Here is a 27,516-nt window from a genome sequence, read left to right on the forward strand (position 1 = left end):
TTTATGAATGAAGTATTCTGAGGCAAGCACTTGGCTCAGCAATGAAGACATCATGGGGTATGACACCTACATCCCATACAGAAGTGGCCGGTTAAAGAATCTTGTCTCCACCTCCTACCCAGCTTTCTTGCTAATGCACACCCTGCAAGACAGAGGTGATGTCTTCAGTTATCAGGGCTCCCTGATAGCTACAAGCGAGACCAAAGCACAGTTCCAGGCTCCTGGCTTTGGCCTGATCCTGGTCCTGGTGCTGATCTTGGTCCAGCCCCAGCCCCAGCTATTATGGACATTTGGGTAATCAATCAGCAGATGTAAGATTTCTCTATTTCTCTTTCAAGTGGAATGAAAATAAACACAAAAAAGGCAGCAGAGAACAGCCCAAGTGCTTGGGAACCTGGTCCCACGTGAGTCCCAGCGTAGCTCCTGGATTTGGAACAGCCTACCTCTAGCTCTTGCAACCATTTGGAGAATAACCAGCAGATGGGAGATCTGTCTCTATGTCTCTCTCTGAGTCTCTCTTGTAATTCTAAATGCCGTAAATCATACAAGGACAGCACTGAAGGTGCATAAGTCTCTAACATATAGGTAACTCAGGAGGCAAAAACAATCCTGAAATCAGGATGAAGATGCAGGTAAAAACCAGAGGGCATTCAATCACATGCATGTCTTCACAGAGCTGCTCACTTCAACACACACAATGGGCTCTTCAAATAGCTAAAAGGCACAAAAATCTAAAAATCCTCCTTGGATTCCAACTCTGTTAAAGAAGAGTTAAAAGGTTAAATAAATGGAGTCAGGAAAACATTCTGATGCTCTTTTAAAACAGCTTCTGAGATAATCAGTTCCCCGTCCCTCCTCCTGAAATTCAAGGAAGGTCAGAAATAGAAAGCCACTTTGAAAGCAGTGCTCCAATTACCCAGCAGGCTTCAGAGAAGCAGCCACAAGCTCTGCACAAAGGTTTAGAGGTGAGATGCTCTGATAACCTTGACCGTCCCTTCTTGGATATAGTTCTCCACAAGAGCTGACTTCTTAGGCGGTTTTCTCCTGACAAAGCAGAACACTCCCAAGGTCTGGGTTTAAGCATCTGGCTGAGATCAAGGTTAAGTTACAAGTAACAAAAGGGACCTTTGCAACCACTTGAGTGTTAGCTGAATGACTGTACTTAACGTAACACAGCATTTTCACCCTGCAGAAAAATGTCTCTCTCCATCTGAATTAAGGTGCTATTTCTCTCAATAAGACAACATCCTTTTACAATTGATGGAAATGTCTGAGAATAGTTCACATGAATCTTAGGATGGGACTAGCAGAAAACTATCTCTGCCTGGGAGTAACCAAGAGCAATAGTAACACAATGTCAGAGAGGAAATCACCCAACCACGACACGGCATGAAGCTGATATTCCAATTTACACAGCACTGCACCTCACTTAGCATAATTCCAGTCTGGAATATGGACAGATATTTATTTCCACCAAGTTTTTTTTAAAACAGGAAAATACTGTTAATGCCTTTACTATGCATGAGCATAATATAGAAGCTGCTTATTAAGTGCACAGAAAAAAACCTAAACTATTTAACTGTAACAATACCAATCCTGAATACAAAAATCAGCAAAATCTAAACAAGCTTTTGCTATCTTCTCCTTTTCCATTTATACCTCTCCGTAATACATCAAAAAGGGAAAGCCAATGGGAATATAGGAGTCACACTAGATAACTAGGAAAAAAAATTTTTTCTTGGCTAAAAGCAGCAGGTCTTATGAGAGTTTGAATGATACTCTTTCCCTAAAACTCTATGATTAATCCAGCAACTCACCTTATTCCACCTCAGAGGTGGTCGTCAGTCTTGCTTTTGAGTCTATCTTGAGGTCATCTCTAACACCTAAATAAAAACAATTATGAACTTTAGTATAAGAGTTGTCTTCAATTTTTGAAAAGCATACAATTGTATCTCACATAATGTCAAAAAGGTCACTGCCACAAGTATTATAAAGCATTACAGTTTGTACTTAAAACTCTCAATCTATCATTTCTCCAAGTGCATTTCAACACACATGTAAAGGTAAGCCCAACCACAGGCACTCCCAGGGAAGCAACAGCTTCCTAACCCCTAGCATTCTCTGGAGATTGCCAGCCCAGGGCCCGTCTGCAGAAACTCTGTTGGAGAAGTGTAGGGAGACCGCGGGAGCCTGAAATTTCTGTGTAGTTGCTCCTTCACCTGGGAACAGATACTTCAAAGCAGTTTTCAACGGGAAGCGATTTTATACACCAAGGGACACCTGCTAGGTCTGCTGATACTTCTGTTGTCACAAGTAGGGAAGGGATGTGTTCTGGGCATGTAAGGGCTGTAGGGAATGACTGGAACAGTGGCCTGGAAGATTGACCCCTATCCTGAATCCAGTGCCACCTTGAATACCTGCTTACCCAGCACTACTGTAAGTCCCCTAAATCTCCGCCGCCTTAAGGCCTACTTGCCTAAGTAAGCTTTGTGACCTTCAGGTTTAAACCATGCTCTCCACCAATCCCTGCACATTAGGACCCCCATACCTGCTCCGCCAATCCCGAAGCATTTATCCCTGGTGCCTACCTACACCTACAGCTGCACCTGCCAACCCCTGGCCACTCCCCAATAACCCACTTCAAAGCTAGGAAGATGCCTCTTCCTCTGTTCTCTTCTCCTGTTCTATTCATTCTCTCCCTCTCTCCCTCTTTTCCTCTCTGATCTCTCTCCTCCTTTCTTCTGTCTCTCTCACAGTCTCTTTTCCTGCTTCATGCACTCTCTCTCAGCTCCTGCTTTCCCTCTGCCCTGTAGCTGCCCTTCCTGCCAGAATAAAGAACCTCTTTGGACTCTGGTGTCTGGCATCTTGGGTTTGTGCTGAAAATAGCTAACAGGGACAATGCTAAATAGGAACACACATACAACCCCCAACCTCAAAAAACCACCCAGCCCAAAACAAGAGTCACTCTGTTCCAAAACAAGCAGACAACCAAACTACATAGAAATCCCACTGACTCTCACGTAACCTACAGGTAACAAGCTCATAGACAAGAGGACCTGAACCGGCGCACACATGCAGGATGTGGGCACACAGGGCAGAGGACTAGCATGCTGAGCCACTGCCCTGGTCCCACAAAAAAGTCAATCTTAAAACAAAGAACGAACTCCGTAACACTGAAAAATACGTGCCATGTTTTTTAAAATCCTAATTAACTATATGAAGAAGACATACCTGGCAGCTGATCTGCAGTTATAATCCTATTAGACGAATAAGCATGCAGGCATCAAGCTCAAGCACAAAGATACACGTTATGAACACACTTAAGATTGTATCACAACTACTCCATTCTAACTGGACAAGACTGCCATTTGCCACTAATTGCTTAATTAAAATTAAAGCCTACTCTCTCCTCTGAATCCTCTGAACCACACAGGAACAAGCCCAAGTCAGACTCAACCAACATTCAATCACCCCTTGTAGCAAGCATATCTGGGGCAGCAGCAGAGGGACCCAGAAGGATGCTCCTGCCTATTGAGGTCCTGCACCAGAGGTCGGCAGCTGGAGGCAGGACTGTGGGAAGCTGCACTGGATCATGCCCACGGAGGATGGCGATTCCGGGAGAGCCCACTGCTCATCCATGACAGAAAGGTGACAAGGAGGGTGGGGGAGTCCTGAAGAACCACAGCAGTGACGCTCGGGTCAAAGACAGTCATGTGTGACTCCGAGGACGAGGCACGAGGCCTGGTCCAAAGACAGGAAGGCCCAGAAGCACTACTGCACAACATGGAAGTTAACTACTGCCATCATGGTTCTAGATTTAAATGGGCCTTTAAGTGAAAACTTATAATGAAATCTCAAAACATAAGCACTATATACCCCACCCCCAGCAGTAAAATTTATTCTGTTCCAAAAAAGAAAGGCTGCTCGATTTCCTATCAAACACAGCCAGGAGAAGGCCACCTACATGGTTAGAGCACCAAAAAAAAGCAAAGCTCAAGAAAAGGCTGTGCGTGGGTGTATGCTAAGTGCCACCTAACTACACTCCTGGGTTTCTAAAAGCTCTTTTCCTAGATCATTCTGAGAAAGAGGAACATTCGTGCAACTGCTAAAAAGAAGTGTGGCCTCCAGCCTGTCCAAGGACACTCAGCCTGGGACAGACAGCTCCCCCATCCACAGGTATGGGGGCCGGTCACGCAGTATCTTTAATTCAAGGATTTCTGTGCCTGAGATTCCCTCACATACTGCTTTCACAGGAAAGCTGCTCTAAAGCTTCCCCACCCCACACCTCAGACTAGAGGCACACACAGTTCTGGATTAGGCCCAGCTTGTTTCTAAAATGTTTAGTCCTGAACCCCTGCAGCTAACCATTCACAAACAACACAAGCTGACCAGATCATGAATTAGCCACTGCATCCCACACACCAAATTCCCCTTACCCTGATAATACTTTAATACTTGAAATTTTACTTTTTTAAAGATTTATTTATTTTTATTACAAAGTCAGATATACAGAGAGGAGGAGAAACAGAGGGGAAGATCTTCTGTCCAATGATTCACTCCCCAAGTGAGTACAACGGCCGGTGCTGTGCCAGGAACTAGGAACCTCTTCTGGGTCTCCCATGCGGGTGCAGAGTCAGAGTCCCAAAGCTTTGGGCTATCCTTGACTGCTTTCCCAGGCCACAAGCAGGGAGCTGGATGGGAAGTGGGGCCGCCTGGATTAGAACCGGCATCCATATGGGATCCCGGCGCGTTCACGGCAAGGACTTTAGCCGCTAGGCCATTGTGCCGGGCCCCTGAATACTCCAAATTTTAAATTAAGTCATCAACCAGCCCGACAATGCAGAAAGTAAACTAAAGGCCACGGAAACATACTAGAGATTGTGGCGGATACAGTGTGGTAAAAGGCAGCTCACCAGTCAATTATGAAGAACACAAAACACAAAGTCAAAACTAAATATAGCATCGTTAAATTGTGAAAACAGCAGAGAGTCCTATTTTTATAAACCACAAAAGCCATTCACAGAAGCAGCTTGTCACAAAGGTAAAAACATGATGAAGGAAATAAATAATGAGCATGGAAAGAACATATTAGCAAGAAGATAGCAAATATTTTTTTTAAAAAAATGGCCTAGCAGTTCAACTGTCAGGATGTTCAAGTCCCACAAGAGAGTTGCCTGGGTTTGATCCCCAGCTTCCTGTCAATGCAGAGCCTGGGAGGGTTAGGTATGGCTCCAACAACCAGATCCCTGTCACCTAGCAGGAGGGAGCTCACAGCTTCCAGCTTTGAGCCCCCCAACCCACCCTGCTTCTGCTGCTGGGAAGGAAAGTGGCAGTTGGGAGTGTGCTCACTAGTGTGTGCTTGCTCCTAATAAATAAAAACCACCACAAAGAAAAATCATAATTTAACAGTAAGCCATAACTGCAGGGTAGTCGCAAGACAAGACAGCACATAAAATAAAGTTCCTTAAACATTACCAATTATTTTTTAAAGACTTATTTTATTTGAAAGTCAATCATCAAGACAGAACCTCCATGGTCCAATGGTTCAATGCTCAAAGAGCTTCCACAACCATGCCTATGCAAGGCCAGTCAGGAGCCTAGAATTCCATCTGGATCTCCCACACAGGTGCAGCAACACAAATAATGTGGGCCCTCCTGTGCTGCTGTCCCAGGGACATGAGCAGGGACCTGGATCAGAAAACAGAAAGCCTGGACATGAACCCGCGCTCTGATACAGGATGCCAACATCCCAAGCAGCAGCTTAACGTGCAGCACCACGAAGCCAGCAGTTCCCAAAGATTTATTCAATAAGTTAACAATTCTGAGCTCCTCGTCTAACAGGAAGGGTGGTGTTTCGTTTTAACAATACAAGGAGCTTTTTCACCTAATACTTGAGAGTAAATAGCAAGCATGATGGATGACATGTTGCACCAGGTTTAAGGAGTAATTTCTACAGACAACGGTGTTCTCTCAAAACCTAACACTACAACCATCAGAATCCAGAAATTATTACTTATATGACAGCATCATCTAACTGAGAGCATACTTGCTTCAGTTATCCCAACACTGTGTATTTTATTAAGAGGTTCCAACCCAAGATAGCATATTATACTTGGTTTTCCTATCTTGTTATTCCACTTCAATACAGAAGATTTCTTCACTTTCCTGGATTTTCGTCATCTTAATTTTGAAGACTTCAGGACACTTTTGTAAAGTCTTCCTTAATTTGGGTTTGTCTGATGGTTCCTTAGGATTAGAGTGAGGTTGCAAGTAGGAATGCCACCAAAGCACTTTTACATATTTTATCATACAGTACACTATTTTTAATAATTTTCCTCATAATGTTCATTTGCAGCATAAGCCAATTTCCCCTGCTACTCTCTCTTTGTATTGAGTAAGTATTGGGGGAAAGGTGAGGGGATGTTTAAATTTATGGAGATATCCAAGTACTCCACAAACTTCAATCAAAAACTTTCAGTGTCCACTAATAGTTCTTGCCCAAATGAAATTCCTTGATAACCACAGAAAAACAATGTTGCTAAGTGCAACAATGCCTATCATCATCTTAGGGGGAATGGCATTCAGCACCTGAATGACCCTGAGAACTGTGGGTTAAACCGTCACCTGCCTCAGCACTATAGAGCACCATGCTGGTCTGAGTCCTAGCTGCTGCACTATGATCCACTTCCCTGCGAATGCACCTGGCAGAGCAGCAGGTAATGATTCAAGTACTCAGGCCTCTGCCATTCATGTGGGCAACTTGGATGGAGTTCCAAGCTCCAGGCTTCAGCTCGATTCAGCATCACCTATACGGTCATTTGGGGAGTGAACCAACGGATGCAAGAGCTCGCTGTGCTTCAGGCTGGGTGGCCCGTCTCAGCCCTGAATGTTGGGGCCAGGCAGGGGAGGGGGAAGAGAGAATGATAACATGGGAAGGGGAAGGAAGAAGGAAACCAAATCAATAACCTGGGTACTGGCTGTATCTACTGCAGCTAATTTAGCATTGTGATTACAACTACACATTAGTCAATGTACACAGTCACTTCTACGTTTGTTTTTTTCTGAACAATTGTTTATACGTATGCCCTGAATTCTAATCCAACACCACAATTTACCTTTTAGTTTATCTCTTAGTTTTCACTTCCTTCTTACATGTAAGAGAAGTACATCTCATCCTCGTTAACCTTAATGCACTTACTGGATTCATTTCTCTTGTCACACAATGCCATCCTTCCTGTAATTCAGCATCAGAAAAACCTAGTCCAACCCAATAATCAGTGAGAGGGACACGTCACATCTCAGGATAAAAGCTGAAACTCCAATCTCCAGTTCCCATCAATAAAAATCATGTGTGTTGACGAACATCCCAAGCCAGCTGGAGGCACTGTTACAGAACCCCCCAAACTGGGTCTGCTCGCCTCAAGTACAGAAAGGCAATCACTGACATTGCGGTGGTGGAAGAAAGTATTTATTGCAAAACACAGAGCAAGGAGTTTGGGAAGCTTTCCTAATTCTCAGGTTAAGAGTTAAGAGTGAAAGTTCTTACAGACAGAAATTGAGGCTGAGAGGTGCTTGTGTGTGAAGCTTCTGGATGGTCAGCCAAGCTCGTGACCTTTCTTTTATTGGTCAATGATGCCGTGATCTTTTAGGAATTTACCATGGTCAGGTGGGCTCCAGCCTGTCTGGGAGTCACATGGATGAAGTTACATTTTCTCCAGGAATTCCCCCAGATGAAACCCTCCAGATAATCCTGGCCATTAAGGTTCTTATCTACAAAGGGGCAGGTGACTCAAATTCAGCAATCAGAACCTTGGCAGGTCAGGTGGGTCACTCCCTTTAGTCAGTAAATTCCTTTTGTTGGAAGGCGGACACCTGGGGCTAGGGGCAGGGCATTGTCTGGGTCATGTTTTCACGTATTGGGGTGAGGTTTCAAGTGGGGAACCAGGAGTTTGCCACGTGTCTGGCTGTGATAAGGCATCCATAGTTATAAATAAAATACTATATGATACCATTTTTATAAAGCCCAAATAGGCAAAACTAAAAAGAGCAAGCTTTTACTCAGCACACTCATTTGAAAAGCAAAATTCAGTACAAGAGCCACCTCCCACAGCAGGGCAGGAGGACAGGATCACAGCGGAACACGTACAGGTCACATTCAACTCAACAGAACTTGCAAGCACCAAGTGCAAGCTCCCCGACCCACAAGAGGAGACTCTCACCTAAGCACACTGAAGTCAACAGCATGGTCTCCACGTCACGTTTGAGGCTGAGGTGGCACAAGAACTCCAACACAGCTTTCTGTGTCCAATGCCAGCCTCCTCTCTGCCACACTCTGCTGCCCTCAGAGAAGGAAGATGGGCAAAAGGAATACAGCCAGGACTCCGAACCAACTGATAGCTCCCGTTGTGCCCTCAATCAGTTCCAGATGGGCTTCAAGGGTATGGGCAATGTGAGGCCCAAAGCCAGAGAAATAAATACCTCTCGTAAGGCAGGGGAAGAGGGGCAGAGGCACAAACATCACGGCCAGGCTATACAGAATGGGAACAACCTTCTCAGGTCTCTATTGTAAGCCACCGACTATACAGCTGGGCCCTGCTCAGTCAGAGGCTCAGAGTAAAATCATTACTAACGTAGTTATTTTGCTTGTTTTATTCTGAAATCCAAGCATGGATGAAGATCAGCAACCCACTTATACTGCCTAGGAAAATATGTACAGTACTTAGTTCAAACATGAAACATGAAGTCAGGGACAAAGCTTCGTGTCCTTTTGAAAAGTCATCACACGACGGACACTGAGGTAGAACGATACCTCTCTGAACATGATGCTGAAAAAAGAAAACTATCCAAATTTCATACTGTAGCCTAACATGATGCGGCATATGTCACGGTTAAGATACATAAAATCATCCTGTAAACACAATAAGGTGAGAAATGTATCGCAAAGGAAAATAAAACACTATGTAAGAAGGGAAGGCACTGAACAGAGCATGTAGTACAGGTTTTGCATTTTTGTAAGTTTCTATTTACTTACAAAAAAGACATCATCAGATGGTAATGAAACCAGCATCTGGCATCAGGAAGACAAGCTATCCTCAAGAACACGTGAACAGAAATAACAAAGCAAGCAGATTCACCTACAGGCAATATTACTAAGTTTATTAGCTTCATCTTAGGACTTCCCCATGTCAGCAGAAATCATCTGCTCAAGCAAAAAAATCTTTGATTCACTGTCCAATCTTTTCTTTCACATTCTTTTCATTCTTTCAAGAGCTTTAAATTCTACTTCTTGAAACTGACACTGCACTGACCCAAGCCACTATTATCTCTCAAACACACAGGTTCGATTCCTCTTTAAGCTGCTTTCTACTGACATGATTTTTCAGAAAACATTCACAGTAATTTTGTTTGTTGGTTTGAGGACAGACATGTATCTCCTATCCAGTTTCACTTCTAATTGTTGCAAGAAGCAGGGTTTGGTCAGGCGAGCACAAGGAACCTGAACCACTGGCATGTACCTCTGTCGGAAGAATGTTTGTCATGAGCTGTCAACTCTCATTTAGCTCGCAGAATCCCTATCACATGAGCCATCAGCACTGCCTCCCAAGATCTGGGTTAGCAGGAGGCTGCAGTTAGAAGTCAAAATCTGAAATCAAATCCAGGCACCCTGATGTGAGACACAAGGATGGCTACCTTGATGTGCTAACCACCCACTGCAGACTTCCTTTATAAAAGGTTAGACTGCATCTTAGCATTCCCCTTACAAAAGCTCTCCAAACGCTTCCTATGTCCTGAGATGTCAAGAAATACAGAGGATGTAAATGTTATCTTCATTGTAAGCTAAAAAATAAATTTGCCACAATTAAATGGATACTAGCAAAAGACAATAAACTTCTGGGCCAGAGACAAAATACTTCATTCCCCACATTGTAACGGCAAAATATTCACATTTCTCAGTGTTGGCAATTTAAATCTAATTCCCACCAGGTGACAGAGAACCAGATGACAAAACACAGCAGTGCACTGTGTTACAGCAGAGTGATTCTTAGCTCTAATGAACTGAAGTATTTTATAACTGGGCAGTAAGCCTGCCAACCTTTTCCCCTGGGAGGAGAAGCTGCCATTGTTACACAAAGAACAAGCACATCTTATCTTTGCTTTGGAGGTAGACACTATCTTCAAGGTTGTTCACTACACAAACCATTCCTGAACACAGCTCAGAATAGAGACTGCATGTGGAGGGGCTAGGGCAGTAGCTCAACAAGCTAATTCTCCCTCCCAAGCGTCAGCATCCCATTTTGACACTGGTTAATGTCCCAGCTGCTCCACTTCCTACCCAGCTCTCTGCTTATGGCCTGGGAAAGCAGTGGAGGATGGCCCAAAGCTTTGGACCCCTGCCCCCACATGGGAGAATCAAAAGCAGCTGCTGGCTCCTGGGTTCAGCTTGGCTCCAGCCATTGTGGCCATTAGGGGAGTGAGCCAGAAGATGGAAGATTTCATTCTTTTCTTCCTTCCCTCTCTGTAACTCTTTCAAATAAAAACAAAATAAATCCTTTGAATAAGATGACACATGGAGAACTGTCTCCCACCATGAGAACTAAGCCAAGGCCCTGACCAATTTGGTCCTTTCTCCTTTGTTTCACCTGGAACCTCTGTCCCCTCCCTACTGTGCTCTAACTCCCAAAGCTATGACTGGTGTCTTAAGTAATGCAAGCTCTTTCCCAGCTCAGGGCCTCTGCCTATGCTAAGTTAGATGTCATTTTCTCAGGAAAGTCTTTCCTGGTCCATCAATCTATGAGACTTCAGTCTCCGGCATCAGTCTTGGGACTGACCTGCCTTCCCCAACTATCACCACGTCCTTGTTTCTCTCACTGGGACCTGCAGAAACTGGCTTTCTCACATATAACAATGCCAGAACCGGGTATTTAGCAGAGCAGCTGGATCTCCCAACCCACACTGCAGTGTCTGAGTCAAGTTCCACCCCTGCTCCCAATCCGGGTCTCTGATCATGCAGGGATGTGGCAGTGCTGACTCAAGCCGCTGCATCCCTACTACCCATGGAGCAGACTTGGGCTGAGTTCTGAGCACTTGGTTTTGGCTTGAGCCCCCACTGTTGTGGACATTCGGAGAGTGAACCAGCACTCCAGATCTCCGTCTTCCTCTGTCTCCCTCTCTCCCTATCTTCCAGATAAACAACCTCAAAGAAAAAAATAAAAGGACTATCACTTTCATCATGTATTTACTCATGTAAAAAGCATTTATTAAGCTCCTACTAATACATATCCATAGGTTTTATAATAAGCATAATAATTAGGCTATCTCTAATTTACTTACTGATAATCATCCTTGAGGATAGAAACTTCACCTATTCATTTATTCTTAAAAGCTTAAAACTTACAGATGTTCCTTGAGTAAAATTACTAAATAAATTAATGTAACTATAATACCAAGGAACAAAATATCTATACATCAGCAGGGGAAAAGCAGCATGGCAATTCACAAAAAACACAGAATTAGGAGTTGGTCACCCTGAATTAAAACTCCAGAGTCACCACCTAGGGGTGTCCAGCCATTCTTCAGGTTCTCGATAAATCAGGAAAATCATTCTCCTGTCTGCCTCACAAGACAGATATTCATTCAACAAGAATGTACTATACTATACAGCTAGTCCTGTTATGGAAAATTAAAAATGTACAACTTAAAATAAAATTTAAAATATTCTACTCTTCAACCACCTCAACGGGAAGAACAACCTCTCCATTTTAAACTCTCCTTGGAAATGCTTGAAAATATTTCAAATAAAAGGTGAATTGCCTTTACCTGCTTTTGATCCTAGGATATTAAAAGAATTCTTCACCATTACTTATTCTGAAACAAGTCACTCAAACATAAAATTTAGGACCCTTTAAGACCACAGGTACACAGAAAATTTTTAGCAAGTTATGAATTGTTTAATTTTTTGTCCTTACTAACTTCAAATGAAACCAAAATGTGGTTTCCTCATTGTGTGTGAGACAGACAGGGAGAGGGAGGGAGAGAGAGAAGGAAAGGGGAGGGGGAGGAGGGGAAAGAGAGAGCGAGCAAGCCAGCAAGCAGCTTGAGACACCAGGCAGCAGGTGGTCAACAGCAGGAAGAACGGCAAGATCTTGAGGTGCCCTGGGCCTGCTGGCATCACGTGTCAGCGCAGAGCAGGCCATGCAGATGACTGTGGTTCAACCATACACTCCCCATCTGGAACCTCAGGGACCCCACTCAGCATTTCACTACAAAGGCACTGCTTCAGCTATATAAAATGACAATGAAATATAAGCTGACAGAAACAACAGCCTAAACAAAACCATCTTTTAAAAGTGGAACACACAAAACAGTACGATCAAGACTCCTTTTTCAAATTCAATTATAAATAACTATTAGATACATCATGCTGACCAAAATGGAGGAGGAAAACAGATTGGTGCCTCTAGACTTCAAAATGTTTAAAAATAGCAAATCAGGGAGAGAAGTGTATGGGAACTCCAGAAGTGCTAAGAAGGGCACCCATTTAATAGCAATAGATGCAGACAACCCACAGCGCACACGTAACAACCACTAACAAAAGGATGTGCTTAGATACATAGTTATAGTCAACACCTGTCCATTACACCTGTAAGGTCTCTAGAAAAGCTTTGTCAGCATTATTTTTAAAATGGTTACCTCTCCAAATTTGGGGTGGGGGGGGAAGGAGGTACACAGTAGCAGTCTTCAGGCTTATTAGCCATCATACCATTAACCATACATATTTTTCCAATAATAAGGATAAATAAAATCCAACCTATCTAGCAGCATCCTCTGTTTTTCATGTAAATAATCAAGCGTGTAAATCAGTCCTTCTATTAAGCAATTTCCCTCATAAAAAATATGGATACTTCCCATTTGACTATCTGGAGTCCACCAGAAACACAGTATCTTCTGCCTTACCAATAATCAATACAGCAACCCCAGGAAATGTGTCTAAGAGTAGGATACATAGAAGTCAGTGAAGTTTTAAATCTTGCCCCAAATCAATACCTGATGGAACCGGATTTAAGCCCCAGATGATCCTATCCACCATCCTTGTTATTTTTATGCAATGCCACATTACATTTCACTGCTAAGAATTAAGACTCCCCATGATCCCTGCACAATATGAATGAGCAAGCTTCACTCCTTTTTTCACCGAGTCCCTCTAACACCCCTGCAAGGTGATTATTAGTTATATTTGTTTTTCATCTGTGGGAACAGACTCTGAATTGTTAAGGTAACTTAGCCAAGCTCACACAGCGAATTTAATAATTAGACAAGCAGGAATCCAGGCCCAGCTTTGTCTGATACAAAGCCTACGCAGCCTCCATCTTCGTGTATCCAGAAGAATTGCAATTTAGGCATTATTTATAAATTACTAGTATAGAGCTCACAAATCGACCTGAAAAGGCTTCCTATCAATATCAAACTATGTTGAAATATGCATTTTCCAAATATTATTTCAGGAAAAACCTGAATAATTTACAGTTTAAAAAACCTGATGACACATGACAGGATCAATGGTAATTTTCTATTTTTCTAATCTCTTCTTAATTATAATACATCACTTACCATTGTTTATTTTTCTTATCACTCATTTAACATTTTATATTATTAGTTATGCCTATTTGTCCAAATTAAATCTAACATTCACTTAAAAAAATGTCAGGAGGGGACATTTAGCCTAACAATATGACAATCACATCCCATATCAGAGGACCAGAGTTCAATTCCCAGGTTTAGCTCCTGTTTCAGGTTCCTGCCACAGCAGGCCTTTGGAGGCAGTAGTCATGGCTCAAATAATTGAATTTATGTCACCCATGTGGGTCTTTGGGTCTCAGTCTCTCCCTACTGCCTCAAAGAAGAAAGAATTATATATATATATTTTCAAATGAACACACTAATCAAGGAAAGTGTTATAAAGAAAAATATGTAAAAATATACACAAAAAGTTACATTTTAGTACAGATATTTTCTGTGTTTTCTGGAACCCAGTGAAACTAAATTTCAAATGTAAACAATACAAGTTTAACATTACATCTGAACAAGTAAATAACAAAGAAACAACACAGATGTTAGGTGACATTAAGGAAAAATAACAATGACATGTTTTTATAGTTTTCCTCAAAACACAAAAAGCGGGAAAGTGGTACACTATTCCTTGTCCTTCCAGTCTATCTGAAACATTTAAAAATCATAAATGTTAATGATGTTTGCTACAACATTCATTCCTCTGAGCATAGCAGTGCTGGAGAAAACACACACACAACCTAAACATCCCCCCAGCCCATTACACATGTCCAGGGACATGTGTCCGACCACAGAACACTGTCAACGTCAGTGTCAGTGTCAGCTTCTCCAACGCTGAAATTGCCACAATAAAGAATGAAAAATTAGAAGTTCTCTATGCAGTGATGCCAAAACAGAACTTCATCGGTGTGTGTGTGTGTGTGTGTGTGTGTGTGTGTGTGTGTGTGTGTAAGCATTCCTAAATTGTAAACTAATAGGTTTCCCTCTTAAAATCATAGAATTCCATAAAGGACAGCCATAATACCCTAGGAGAAAAAAAAAAGAAAAAGAAAAAAAAGAAGACAGGCTCTCTCAGGACATCTTACAAAACATGCTACTTATTCTATGTTCCAAAAAAGCTACTTTGGGCATTAAAGTGAAGAAGATATGTTAACAGTACACTCAAGGCTTGAAAAATAGATCTTTCACCAAAAGTGAATTCTTGACTTTCTTCTCAACCAAAATCTACATTTGTGTGGTGCCTTTGATGACATGCCAAGAGGCACCAAGTGCCAACTGCTGTCACACATCGGAAACAGATGGGGTGGATAACGCAATAACGCAATCAGATAACCAACTGCCCATCTTCTCTAGAATTTAAGTAACGGCTAACGGCAAGATAGAAACCCAAACAAGAAATCCATACCTGTTACAGAACTTGAAGACACATCAAGGAATATGCTGTGGACATTAGACTTAAAAGACAAGAATAGCCAGCTCTGTAACATTACTTTCTAAACATTTTGAGCAATAATTAAAAGTTTATGATAGAACAAAACAATTTTAAAATCTGACTACAAAAGGAATTCAAAAGTTCATTAGCAATATGCATTATGTAAAAAATTAAGCACAGATTTCAAACACTTTCTTGCACCAAATTATTTTTTAATTCTACTTTTCTATAAGTTTTTTTTAAATTTGTAAATGGTGAAATATAGACTCAATTCGAAGAAAAACCAAACAGCTTCATGTTTCCTTAATCTCACAATAAGTGTGAGAATTGCTAATGCCCCAAAACTGTTATCCAGGGCCAGCACAGTGGCATAGTGCCTTCTCCTGCAGCACCAGCATCCCACATGGGCACCGGTTCAAGTCCCAACTTCACTTCTTATCCTGTTCCCTGACATGGCCTGGGAAAGCAGTGGAGCATGGCTCAAGTCCTTAGGTCCCTGCATTCACATAGGAAACCTAGAAGAGGCTACTGGTTCCTGGTTTCAAACTGGCTCAGCCACTGTGGAGTGAAGCAGCAAATGGAAGATGTTTCCTTCTCTCTCTCTCTCTCTCTCTCTCTCTCTCTCTCTCTCTCTCTCTCTCTCTCTCTTCTCTCTTTCCCTCCCTCTCCCTCCCCCCACCAACCACCTTTGTAATTCTGCCTTTTAAGATTTATTTTCACCAGAAAAGCAGTTTCATAGAGAGAAAGAGAGACAGTGAGAAAGATCTTCCATCCACTGGCTCATAACCCAAATGGCTGCAATGGCCAGAGCTGAGATCATAGTAATATAATCAGAGCATAACCTCAAAGATGGCAAAAGAACATGAAAATCAGAAGATCAATTCCACAAGTTCAAGAATGACGAGAAAGTTTCCAATGTATAATTCCTTCAGGGAAGGAAGCCCAGAGAAAAGGCTGTAGTGCTCTTCATGAGGTCTGAGTAAGCGGAAGAATGAAGAATGTAAGTGGCGAAGACACCCTGGAAACCTTTATGCATACGAAGAAACATTTTAAGGATGACATGGAAGTTTTCCAATGCCAAGACACAATACAGAAGCTGGTAGAGAGGACGATGATGCTGTCTTGCCTTACTGTCCATCCAGCACCTGTCCTCTAGCTTTGTCCTCACCCATCAGAAAGCCAGGGAGGGTGATAAATATCATTCAGGAACAGTTATCTTGTGATTTCCAAGATGATCAGTCTATCAGCGTCACAAGAGCGTCTGCTCTCTGCTGCACACGGCACGCCATTTGGAGTTACGGCTGGTGTGTGAATACTCAATTTCAAGTATAGGCAGTCAGGTGCACCTTGGAGGACTTGAAAACTTTCTCAGGAAGCTAAAGTATAAACAAGTGCATGTGCATTTCAAGCTCACATTAAAATATAGTCAAAAGATAAATCTACTCAAAGAAAAAAATCTGAAATCCCTGCAGTCTTTTCCCAATACACGTCATCCTAAACTTTACAAAGCATCCTTGCAGAAAATGGTATACCACTTGCTAAGTTTAGTCTTTATTTATTTGAAACAGAGGGACAAAAGGAGGGAAACAAGAAAGTGCAAGGAGAGAGACAAAACAAAGTTTCACTTGCTGATTAAATTCCTGAAATGCCCATACCAGCCAGGGATAATCAAGGCCACAGTTAGAAACCATAGCTCCAGGCCTGGCACAGAAGCCTAGTGGCTAAAATTCTCCACCTTGCATGCGTTGGGATCCCATGTGGCCACCGGTTCTTATCCCAGGTGCTCACTTCCCATCCAGCTCCCAGCTTGTAGCCTGGAAAAGCAGTCAAGGATGGCCCCAGGTCTTGGGACCCTGCAACCCTGCGAGAGACCCAGAAAGAAGCTCCTGGCTCCTGGCTTCTGCTCAGCTCAGCTCTGGCCATTGGGGAGTGAATCAGCAGGCAGATGATCTTTCTGTCTCTCCTTCTCTCTGTAAAATCTGCCTTTACAATATAAATAAATAAAATAGAATAAAATACATAATAAATCTTGAAACAAAAAAAAAGAAACCAGAAACTCCATCCGGACCTCCCACGCCAGAGGCAGGGACACAAGTCCCGGAGCCATCATCTCCTGCCTCCCAGGACACATACTAGACTAGAAACAGGAGCAGGACTTGATCTCAGGCATTTCAATCTGCAGTGTGGGCATCCTGAGTGGCGGCTTAACCCACTACACCACTTCATTTTATGCAGAAAAACAGTCCAGGTTTCAAATAGTAGCTAAACTGAAAATTAATTTTAAATAAACAAGTTAGAGAATAGCAATTAAATTTTAGTTACTCCATTTCATTTAGGTCATAAGCCTTTCAAGAATAACGAAATTCTATGTGGAAGTTGGCCATCCCCTAGGGAGGAGCAATTAAAGGCAGAATGCAAATTCTGCCACGGCAGATTCTAGAAATGCCAGCATGTACTTACAAATGACACTCACAAGGAAGAAAAAGTGGCTTTCATGATTCAAAAGCGGCCCAGAAAAAAACAAAGTCTGAGTACTCAATTCTGCAAGTACTAGCAACAAAGCACGACTAACAACCACAATGCCAAGACAGGACTTCCGTCTGCTGCACCAACTAGAAGGAGAAGAGCTAAGGGATAGGTACTGGGCATCTGAATACATTCCATGGCATTTTCAGGCATCTGCTAAGAGCTCAAATAAACAAATCAGCAATAAGAAACTATCAAAAGATGTATCAGGGATTGTCACAATTGCAACTACATATGCTTACATGTATGTGTGCATACATACACACACAACTACACATTTCCCCCCCACCAAAAAAAGATGTTAGCAGTATTTTAAGAGAGCCAAAAGGAGGAAAGGTTTGAATAAAGCAGGTTTTCTCCATTTTCCAGGTGAAAGATGGGTGGGGCCTGAACTAGGCTGCTGGGAGTAAAGAAAGGAATGAATTTCAGACAGACTTAACCAGGTGCTAACTTCCTGAGAGCTGGCCCTGGCCATTGACACATGCCCAGGGTTCAGTACAGTACCTGCCATACAAGTACTCATGAAGTATCTTTTGAATGCAAAGATGAGTAACTGGTGGATACACAACCAACAGATGCATGGGTATTCTTTAATTATGTAGGACTTTTCCACATGTACCAAGAAGATCCTGACACCTCAGGAAAGGGACAGTAAGAAATGTTTCCAAGCCAGCACTGCTGCATTCTCTAAGGGGCACAAGATGTTACACAGAATGAAAAAAGCCTGGGCTCTTAACATCCAAATCGAGGCAGGAAGCCAAGTTTTAGACTTCGCCTTAACTGTGTCCCTGGGCAAGATACTACTGTGATGTTGAAATATGCAGCCATCCCTAATGACGCTGCACACAGCCTTCACTGAAATGGCACACACAATGTACAGTACCTGACATACACTTGGTACTTTGTGAATTCCTCCATGTACTGGGATGAAAGACACTTCCATGTTTCTGACACAGTCTTGGACCTACACAGAAAGTTCAAGCAAGGGGTCTCAGGGAAAGGAATCCTAATGGAGTCAGACCCAGCCCTTGAAGTCATTCCTAACCAGGGACCCGAAGGGGGCAGCTCATCACATCATGTCCAAGGTGTCAGCAATCATAGCAGGGTCTGTGCAGAATTCAGAAAGAACACTGAACTCTGAGTCAGACAGAACACAAAACAAGATAACCAGCACCAGCTGTCTGCTTGACAACTTCACACTGGCCAAAATGAGCATTTTCTTACTTATTATGCCAAAGCTATTTTCTTGACTAATCAGAAGTGTACTTTAATTAGGTGACAAAATTATGGATCCTCAAGAGTCCTAAACTCTCTCCACACTCTGTCTCTGAGAAAGCAAGATAACTGCATGATTGGCTTTCATTATTGCCCTTACACATCCTAACTTCAGTAGCGTCAGGTTATACAACAGAAGCCAATCAGAAAACAAGACAAAAGTCCCCACATTTCTTATGCATAATTAAAATGGAAAGACAACTGTTTAAACAAGTTCCCATAGGTTTTTTGAGTTAGTGAAAAGAATGATAGTGACTGATTTTACTATTCTGTTTCTGGTCACTTCTTATCCATCCATCAGGCAAACAGCAGACCACCTTAAATCCACCTTCACTTTAAAGGGTACATTTTCTTAACGTTTTTCTTTGAAAGGTAGATTAACCAGAGAGAGACTGATTTTCTATCTTCTGGGTCACTCCTCAAATGACCACAAAATTCTAAGCTGGGTTGGTCGGAAGCCAGGAGGTAAAAGCTTCTAATTGATCCTCCAGGTGGCCTCAGGGGAACAAAGACCTGAGCCAGCCTCCGCTGTATTCCCAGGTAGTAGGCAGGGAGCTGGATCAGCAGTGGATTAATTGAGATATGAGTTGGTACCCATACAGAATGCCACTGCTAGCAGGTGGAGGATTAGCTGGCTGAGTCACAGCACCAGCCCCTAGAAGGTACCAACCACAACTGGGAAGTTATTATGAAGAACTATGAATAACTTTCGATTCAAACCAGATGCCAAATCACAAGACCAATTATGCAGATACATAGATTGCTTTTGAGTAAGATCACTTTATTCACTATTGATTTTAAATAAACATGATGTAAGCGGCAAGAGAGACTGAAGAACAGGAAAAGAGAACCCAAAGAGAAGCACAGTCAACCACGCACCAAACTGAAGACACTGTGTTCTTTAAAATTAATTTTAAAAAAACACGGGGAGCCAGCATCGTAGTGCAACAAGTTAAACTGCCACCTGTAATGCCAGCATCCCAACTAGCCCCCAGTTCAAGTCCCAGCTGTTCCACTTACAATTCAGCTGATAATGTCTTGGGAAAGCAACAGAAGATGGCCCAAGTGCTTGGATTCCTGCACCCACATGGAGGAGCTCAATGAAGTTTCTGGCTCTGGCTTGATCTGTGCCAACCTGGGCACTGAGGTCATTTGGAGAGTATAGATGTTCCCTCCCTTTCTCTCTCTCACACACACATACTTTGCTTTTCAAATAAATCTTTTTAACAAAAAATGTCAGAACTGCTCTTTCAGTGCAGAGTACAGCAATGGAACAAGAAATCAACAATGTAGTATTTCGAGAATCTAAACTATTTAACTCAACGCAACAAGAAACAACCATGTGGTATTCTGAGAGTCTAGACCATTTAGCTAAGTCTCTATTTACTGAATAATGTAACAGAAGATTCCAGTTAATTGAATCAAATTTTGAAATGAATACTGGGTAATTTGGTGAATGAAAGAATTGAAGTTAGACTAGAAGGTGAGCATATCCTATTTTGCTTAGACCAAGCCAGAAGCTAGGGGAATTAGTGCCCATTAGAACAACTCCCTGAGGAGTCCTAGGACAAGTTTACTGGCAGGACACAAAGAACGAAACTTGGACAGCAGGTCTGAAGTTCTGCCTGCAAGTTATCAGCTCAGCTTCAACATCCTCCTCTGCTCCTGCCAGCTCTCATACCACATATGCACCAAGCAGCTTTCCAAAGATCATATCTGCCCTTGTAATATTCCCACTGGGAACAGAATTTGCTTACTAACTTACCCAGTACTTTACTTGGAAATACATTATCATCGTGTGTTCAAAAAATTGTTTACGCATATCAAATTTTCCAAGTTCTGATAAAACAGACCACTGGAGGTACTCAACTATGAAGCTTTTATTAAAGTAAGCCAAGTGTGATCCAGCAATGTTTTATAAATTAACTTTTGCAAACAATGCACTCCACATATAAGCACACCATCTGTTCTTTAGCTGTCCATAGTATACACCTGATATAATATGGAATATTTTTTACCAGGCATTTCCTTCACTCCCAAACTCTTTTATCTTTCTGTAAATGTCCATCAGTTCTTGACCCACACTTAACTGAAGAATGGTGACTTTCAAATTTCAATTAGCCCCAGTCTGATTAAAATGTGTTTCCTCTTAAAAACACAATAGATCCCAGCACAGAGGTCTAGTGGCTAAAATTCTTGCCTTACATGTGCCAGCATACCACATGGGCAACAGTGCATGTAATCGGCTCCTGCACTTTCCATCCAGCTCGCTGCTTGTGACCTAGGAAAGCAGTAGAGGACAGCCCAAAGCCTTGGGACGACACTGCACCCATGTTGGAGTCCCTGAAGAAGTTCCTGGCTCCTGGCTTTAAATCGGCTCAGCCCCAGCCATTGCAGCCACTTGGGGAATGAACCAGCAGACAGAAAATCTTTCGCTTTTTATCTCCTTCTATAAATCTGCCTTTCAACATAAAGAAAACAAAATTTTAAGGTAATCAATCCAAAATATAGAACCTAGCAACCCCGCTATATCACATTCTTACATTGTTATCTTTAATAATGAATTCAAGAAAACTGTATTCCCACACTTCAGGGTTTTTAACCATGAAAAGATCTGAAATATCAATCATGCATGTCATGGATGCAACGTTGCAAATCCAAAACCAAAACAAATTACCAATATGGTAAAGCAAATGAGAATTCTCTGCACTCATTCAAGTATCACTAAATGTCTGGGATATGTCATTTGTTGAGGGTTTTCACACTTTCAAACATCAAATGGAACATCTAATCCCTATTTTTAAGAATTTTACAGTAGAGGAGCAAGATACATAGTTAAGTAAAAAATTCTAAGTTACGCTGTATATCCTAGAAGCATAGCCTAGGAAGTCAATGACCCTAAGAGCCCAGAAACGGCCCACAAAAGCTAACCCTTATTTTGGTCCTGAAACGGCAATGAAGAGGAATGCTAAACAGAAGAAGTAACAAACGACAAGAATTCAGTTTACAAACAATTCCCCATGAGTTGGGAACAAACAAGGCTTAGGGACTTGAAGTGAAGAAGCAATAGTCAGAGGAGAAGGCAGAAGCCAGGTCAGGCTGGCCTTGCACCTTGTCAAGCACTCGGACTTCATTCAATGGGTGATGGGCAATCCCTGAAGCACCTGTTCGCAGCAGACACTGGCTACGGGAGCCGAGGCTTTCCTCAAGATTCCTAAGCCTCAGGATTCTCCCAGGATGGAGCGATAAAATGAATGAAAACTCTCCATGACTGCACTCTGGGGAAAATCCCAATCTTCCAGGTCCTCTTGGTAACCATGCAAAATTGGATGACTATTTAGATGACCTTGGAAGCACTGAATGGGAACCAGCAGAGCCATCTGTTCCCACCTGCAGGAGTCCCCTCAACACACCTTGAGCCACAGCCACCACAGGGCATTATTTAACATCCTGTCTTTCTCTCAGAATCTCTTGATTCAGTTTGTCTAACCAGCTGCCATTTACTACTGTTTCCAGAATCTTCTCTGGTCTCTCCTCAAGATGGATTTTGCCTGGTCATAAAGACACAAAGAATCCCAACACGCTCCAACCACGGCACAGGGCAGCAAGCAAAGCACGTCTCTGCATACAGCATGGTATTTTGGCACCAACCTCTCCAAGAGCAGAAGACATGGAGCACTTAGAGAAAACATCGGATCCTTGTTTCTTTAAGTTGTCCTCATAGGCAGCATTTATTCCTCCTTGCTCTTTATCACACTTACTTGTGTGGTGACCTGAGTAGTATCAGCATTTCCCCACCTCACAGAGTAAAACCACAGGCGTACATTTCTTTTTTTTTTTACGGTTGCTGCTGTTGCAGGGTTTTCTCTTCTTTGTGATTTCCTATACCATATTCACTGTGCCAGGACAGCGCAGCACAGACAACTAACTGCTGGGGAAGGATTACATGTGCCAAGTGTTGGGTGAAGAAGCAGGGTGGAAGGAGGCACAATATGTTAAGTGTCATGGAGTAAACAAATCAACATTCTGCAGAAGTCCTACGGGCATTCTTCCAACTTCCTCTGCACAGGAAAGGGATCACGGAGGAAGGAGCATCCAAAAGCATTCCTCAATGATGCCTCCACCAGGCAGTAAAACTGAAGAAGGACGTGGGCACCAAAATAACCAATGGAAACCTTGTATGGGTGATTACTCATGATATTAAATTAATAAACAGTATACAAACAGTATGCCCACTCCCACACGGTCTCCCCAGGAAAAAATTGAAAGGAAATAGCTTAAATGTTAGCAGCTATTGCCAGGATGTGACATTATCCGGTGGCTTTTTATTTTCTTCTTTGTACTTCATTGCAGCTTCCATTTTTTTTTATAAAAATCCTCATCATCAAGAGAAATAATAGATTTTAAATCACTTAGAATTAAGCTGAAATACAGCAGGTTTCTGGATTGTTCTTTCTCCACCACACGTACACAAACATTTTCTAGCAGAAGATAGGCTAAATAAGAAAACTTTAACCAAAAACTGGCACTGCAGTGGGTTACACTGCTGCCTATAACGCCACCAGCCTAAATGCATGCCAGTTCAAGTTCCAATGGCTACACTTCTGATCCAGCTCCCTACTAAAGTGCCTGGAAAGGTAGCATTAGCCAGTCCAAGTCCTTGAGCCCCTGCCACCCCCGTGGGAGACCTGACTCAAGTTCTACGTTACTGGCTCATGGAGTGAACCAGTGGATGGAAGATCTCTCAGATCTCTCTCTCTCTCTCTCTCTCCCTCTTTCTCTCTCTAACTCACTCACTCTGCCTTTCAAATAAATCCTGGGGGTAAAAAAGGACTGTATTTCCTCTCTAATCCTCTGAGCACTAACAGGAAAGAACTTTCATTTATAGGCAATTCTAGAAATCTAGAAGCAAGCATCAGTTGTGTTCCACGTTCTTACCTGGGCCTTTCAGGGATGAATGGCAAGAATCAAAACCAGTTAACAGCTTAAAAGGGAGGAAGATATCTGACAATGCCTCCATTAAACATAAGCAACACTTGAATACAATCATTACTCCACTAGCAAACAAGCTGCAAAGTGTGCCGCAAAATACAGTCCATTACACCAAACCCAAGCAGAAGGACATTCCTGAACATGACACTTATCCCCAGCAATCCAGCCTACATCTGAAACGGCAGTTTAAAGTACCCTTCTATGCAGAAAATAACTTAAAATACAAAAAAACTGATGGAAAAATGACCACTTAAACAGATGCCAAATTTCCTACAAATGGTACTACCATTAACTTCAACAATAAAAGCCCAACCGTGAAATGTTTTCTGGGCAATGATCATCAATCATGTCTCTTTCTTATTCAATATGTAGCAAAAGAGAAGCATACAAATGAGGAAAAAACACACAGGACTGAGCAGGAAAGCGACACCTCAGAGTCACAGGCACATTCCTGGACCACGCTCTCTGTTCCTGCTATGGGGACTCTGCTCCAGCTCTGGTGTGCCCCTCACTTCTAGGTCTCATCTTTCACTCAGGACTTCCTGTAGAGGAGCCAGCCCTATTTCACCACTTCCCAAACAAATCACTCTGCTGAACACCTTGCAGATTCGCTAGAAATCCACATTAAAAAACAAAAAAGGTGATAAAAAGAAACATGCCATGCTAGTAATCTTGGAAATCTCTTCAGCAAGAAACTAGAATTCTAGCTGCAATGGAAGTAGCGCTAGACTTTGATTTCAAAGGAATGGGTGTGGGCAGCTTCCTGTCCAATAGCTTCACGGTAACTCTCAACCTCCACTGTCCCTGGAGTCCCCGGTCACATGGTCACGAGAGCTCAGGGAGGATCCCTGGGCACTCCCATCCACAGAGACTCCAGGTTACCCCATCATGAGAGCAGAGCAAGTATGCCTTTGCAGGCCACCAATGAGCCCCTTAAGTCTGTAATCTGGCACAGAAAGGGTAAGCTTAAATTCTCTTAAGACTAAACTTCTGTGAATTCATAGTATTCCTCGGGCTATGAGAAGGGAAGCTGAAGTGTGTGCAGGAGATATTCACTCTCAAGTCCTTGGTGTGTACAGTAGATAATGAGATGCCAATTTCCTAGGAACAAGTTCCCGTATATCAAGAATGATTAGCATTATCTCCTTTGCTTGCAGCTTGTGTTAATAAACATATGGTCAGTTATTCTTTTATGACAAAGACCTATACAGAAAGAGATAGAGAGGTACAACTGAATAACTTTCACATTTCATTTCTGAATTAAAAACACTTTCTTTTGGGGGCTGTTGTTGTGGTTCAGCAAGTTAAGACACCACCTGCAACGTCAAGGGAGTGTTGACGTTGCGTCCTGGCTGTTGACGTTTGCGTCCTGGCTGCGCTACATCCAAACCAGCTCCCCACTAATGAACATCTGATGCCCTGCCATCCACGTGGGAAACTTAGATGAAGCTCCAGGCTCCCAACTCGTCCTGTTCCAACCATGACAGCCATTTAGGGAATGAAGAAGATTCTCATGTTCTCTCTTTCCCTCTTTCCTGTAACTCTGAATTCCAACAGAGTAAATAAATCTTAAAAAAAAAAAAACCTTACCTTTAGTTCACTATTTTAAAATGGCTCTATAGTAACATCATTTACTCAGTCCTCTGAGTAACTCTCCATACATAACAACCAACCAGTGTTCACAGAATTGACAAGCACATCTACCGCCCGTCGATGAGGAGCCGCACCGCAGTGAGAACACAGTATTAGAACACAAGTCCAGAGATGGCGCTTGCTTTCTGGTTAACCCACACACACACTCACACAGGCTAAGCCTCAGCTCTGCAGCAAGACGTGACCCGTCTAAACCAATGCTGTGAAGCCAAGGTGTAAATGAGACAACACATTTGAAAACACTGTTAAACTAAAAAGGCCACTCATTCAGCTGTTGTTCTCATTAGGAACTGCCAGGACACTCCAAAACAAGTAAACAGTGTCCCTCTGCTTGTTCCTCTTATGAGCTTCACCATTTTCTTCTTCCCTTCCTCCTCCTCTGTGCCTCTCCTGTGGTTTTTTTCCTTCCTTCAATTAACAAACTATTTTCTATACTTCTACCATACACCACTTACAGGCTCACACTGTCAGAGTGGGCAATATTGATTTGTGGTTATTAACCTTATAAAACAAAACTGGTCCAAATTGAGATGCGCTGAGAGCATTAAATATATTTTGAAATCTGAAGATTCATGTAAACACAGGAATGTCCAATATCTGTAAATTTTCTATATTGATTACATGTTGAGATAGTAACATTTTGAATATAAGAGCATTTGATTAAATAAAACACTTCCTAAATGTTTATTTATTTATTTTTTTTACTTTCATCCACACGTGAGCTTGAATGAGAAACAACGATCTTCCATCTGCTGATTCAGTCTCCAAGTTTCTGTAACACTCAGGGTTGGGTCAGGCGGAAGCCAGGGGCCCAGAACTCCACCCATGCCTCCCACTTCAGTGCCAGGGGACCAAGCACTAGAGTCATCCCCGGCTGCCGCACAGGCTGATGAAACAGCCCTAAGTGGCAGCTTACAATGACTACCCCTAAATACACTTGTCATATTAATCCCATCTCTTTTTACCTTAATATAGCAACCAGGAAACTACATACATGTTCACACGCCATTTCTATTGGATAGCGTGATTGTACATCCTAGGGAGCAAGACAAAGGCAAGTGATATTACAAAAATCCAACCGCCCTTGGCAGAAAAAAAAGCTTCCCCGGTCCTGCAAGTGAAGTCATTCACACTACCAAGGCAGGACATAATCACAGCCAGTCAGATTGTAGGCTCCAACCTTGCCCAAACTGTACAAGATTAACTCTGCCCAACAAACACCAGGGATAATTTTAACCCCAATTTCTGAGGGAGCAAGGTTTTAATTTGGGCCACCAGTAGTTGCAAGACACATTTTTTTAAGTACTTTGGACTGTGCATCAAAAGTACTTACATTTTGAACTGTGGGAAGTTGTGTCTTCAAGAAAGGCTTCCCCCACAGACAATAAGGCGCTCCTTTGTGGTAAGAGTCCTTAATGGCGCTCCTCTAGGTAAACAGGATTAAGCCTGCCTCTCCTGGATACCCTTAATCCCCCCCCCCCATCAGAATCAGAGCACTTCTAGATAAAGAGCAGAAGCTGAGTGGAACACCAGGGCATAGTCCACCATGGTGATGCTCTGAAGGAGACCGACAGGAATCCAGTCATACTGACTTCAAAACACATCCCATTTAAACAGAAGGCTACTTGCCATTTTAAGACTTTCAAGTATTTCTGCAAGATATGTTAACTTTGGGCCACATGGGGCCATGCTTCTATAGCAGTTTGTCACCATACAAGCAACATGAGTGCTCAAATCTCATATACTAGGTGTGAGAAACGGACTACAAATTCAAATTCAAATCACAACATGCCAAATGTTTAGTTTCTGCCTAACTGAAAAAATAAAATGAAAAACAAGGATTAGGAGGCATATCCTAGGTCATAAAATGTTCTCCTGGAATAGCAGGAAAGTATGGAGGCTCGGGTTTCAAGGGAAAAGATCCTGTCCATTGCTCCTGCGCACTCGGCTGGGTGCACCCCCAGCCTTTCTGCCAATCCAAGTGTCACAACTCTGTTGAGGTTAAATCCAAAAGCCCCGGCCTTGCACAAATCCAGAATAATCTCCTTCCTTCATCGTCACAGGAACCCAAA

The 27,516-nt window shown here is 42.5% G+C and overlaps 1 protein-coding gene across 8 annotated transcripts in view; it reads right to left on the reverse strand.

Annotated features, from left to right (window-relative positions):
- Positions 1-27,516, reverse strand: part of SIPA1L1 (signal induced proliferation associated 1 like 1) — a 313,038-nt gene that overhangs the window by 235,848 nt on the left and 49,674 nt on the right. For 6 of the 8 annotated variants that reach the window (XM_058655252.1, XM_058655255.1, XM_058655258.1 and 3 more), the window contains 2 exons: positions 26,410-26,480; positions 1,818-1,883 (listed from right to left, as the gene is read on the reverse strand). The gene's annotated coding sequence lies outside the window, so the exon portion shown is untranslated. The remainder of the gene's footprint in view (positions 1-1,817; positions 1,884-26,409; positions 26,481-27,516) is intronic. The other 2 variants (XM_058655253.1, XM_058655256.1) reach the window with 1 other exon arrangement.

The sequence above is a fragment of the Ochotona princeps genome, chromosome 26, assembly GCF_030435755.1.
Source record: "Ochotona princeps isolate mOchPri1 chromosome 26, mOchPri1.hap1, whole genome shotgun sequence".
NCBI lineage: Eukaryota > Metazoa > Chordata > Mammalia > Lagomorpha > Ochotonidae > Ochotona > Ochotona princeps.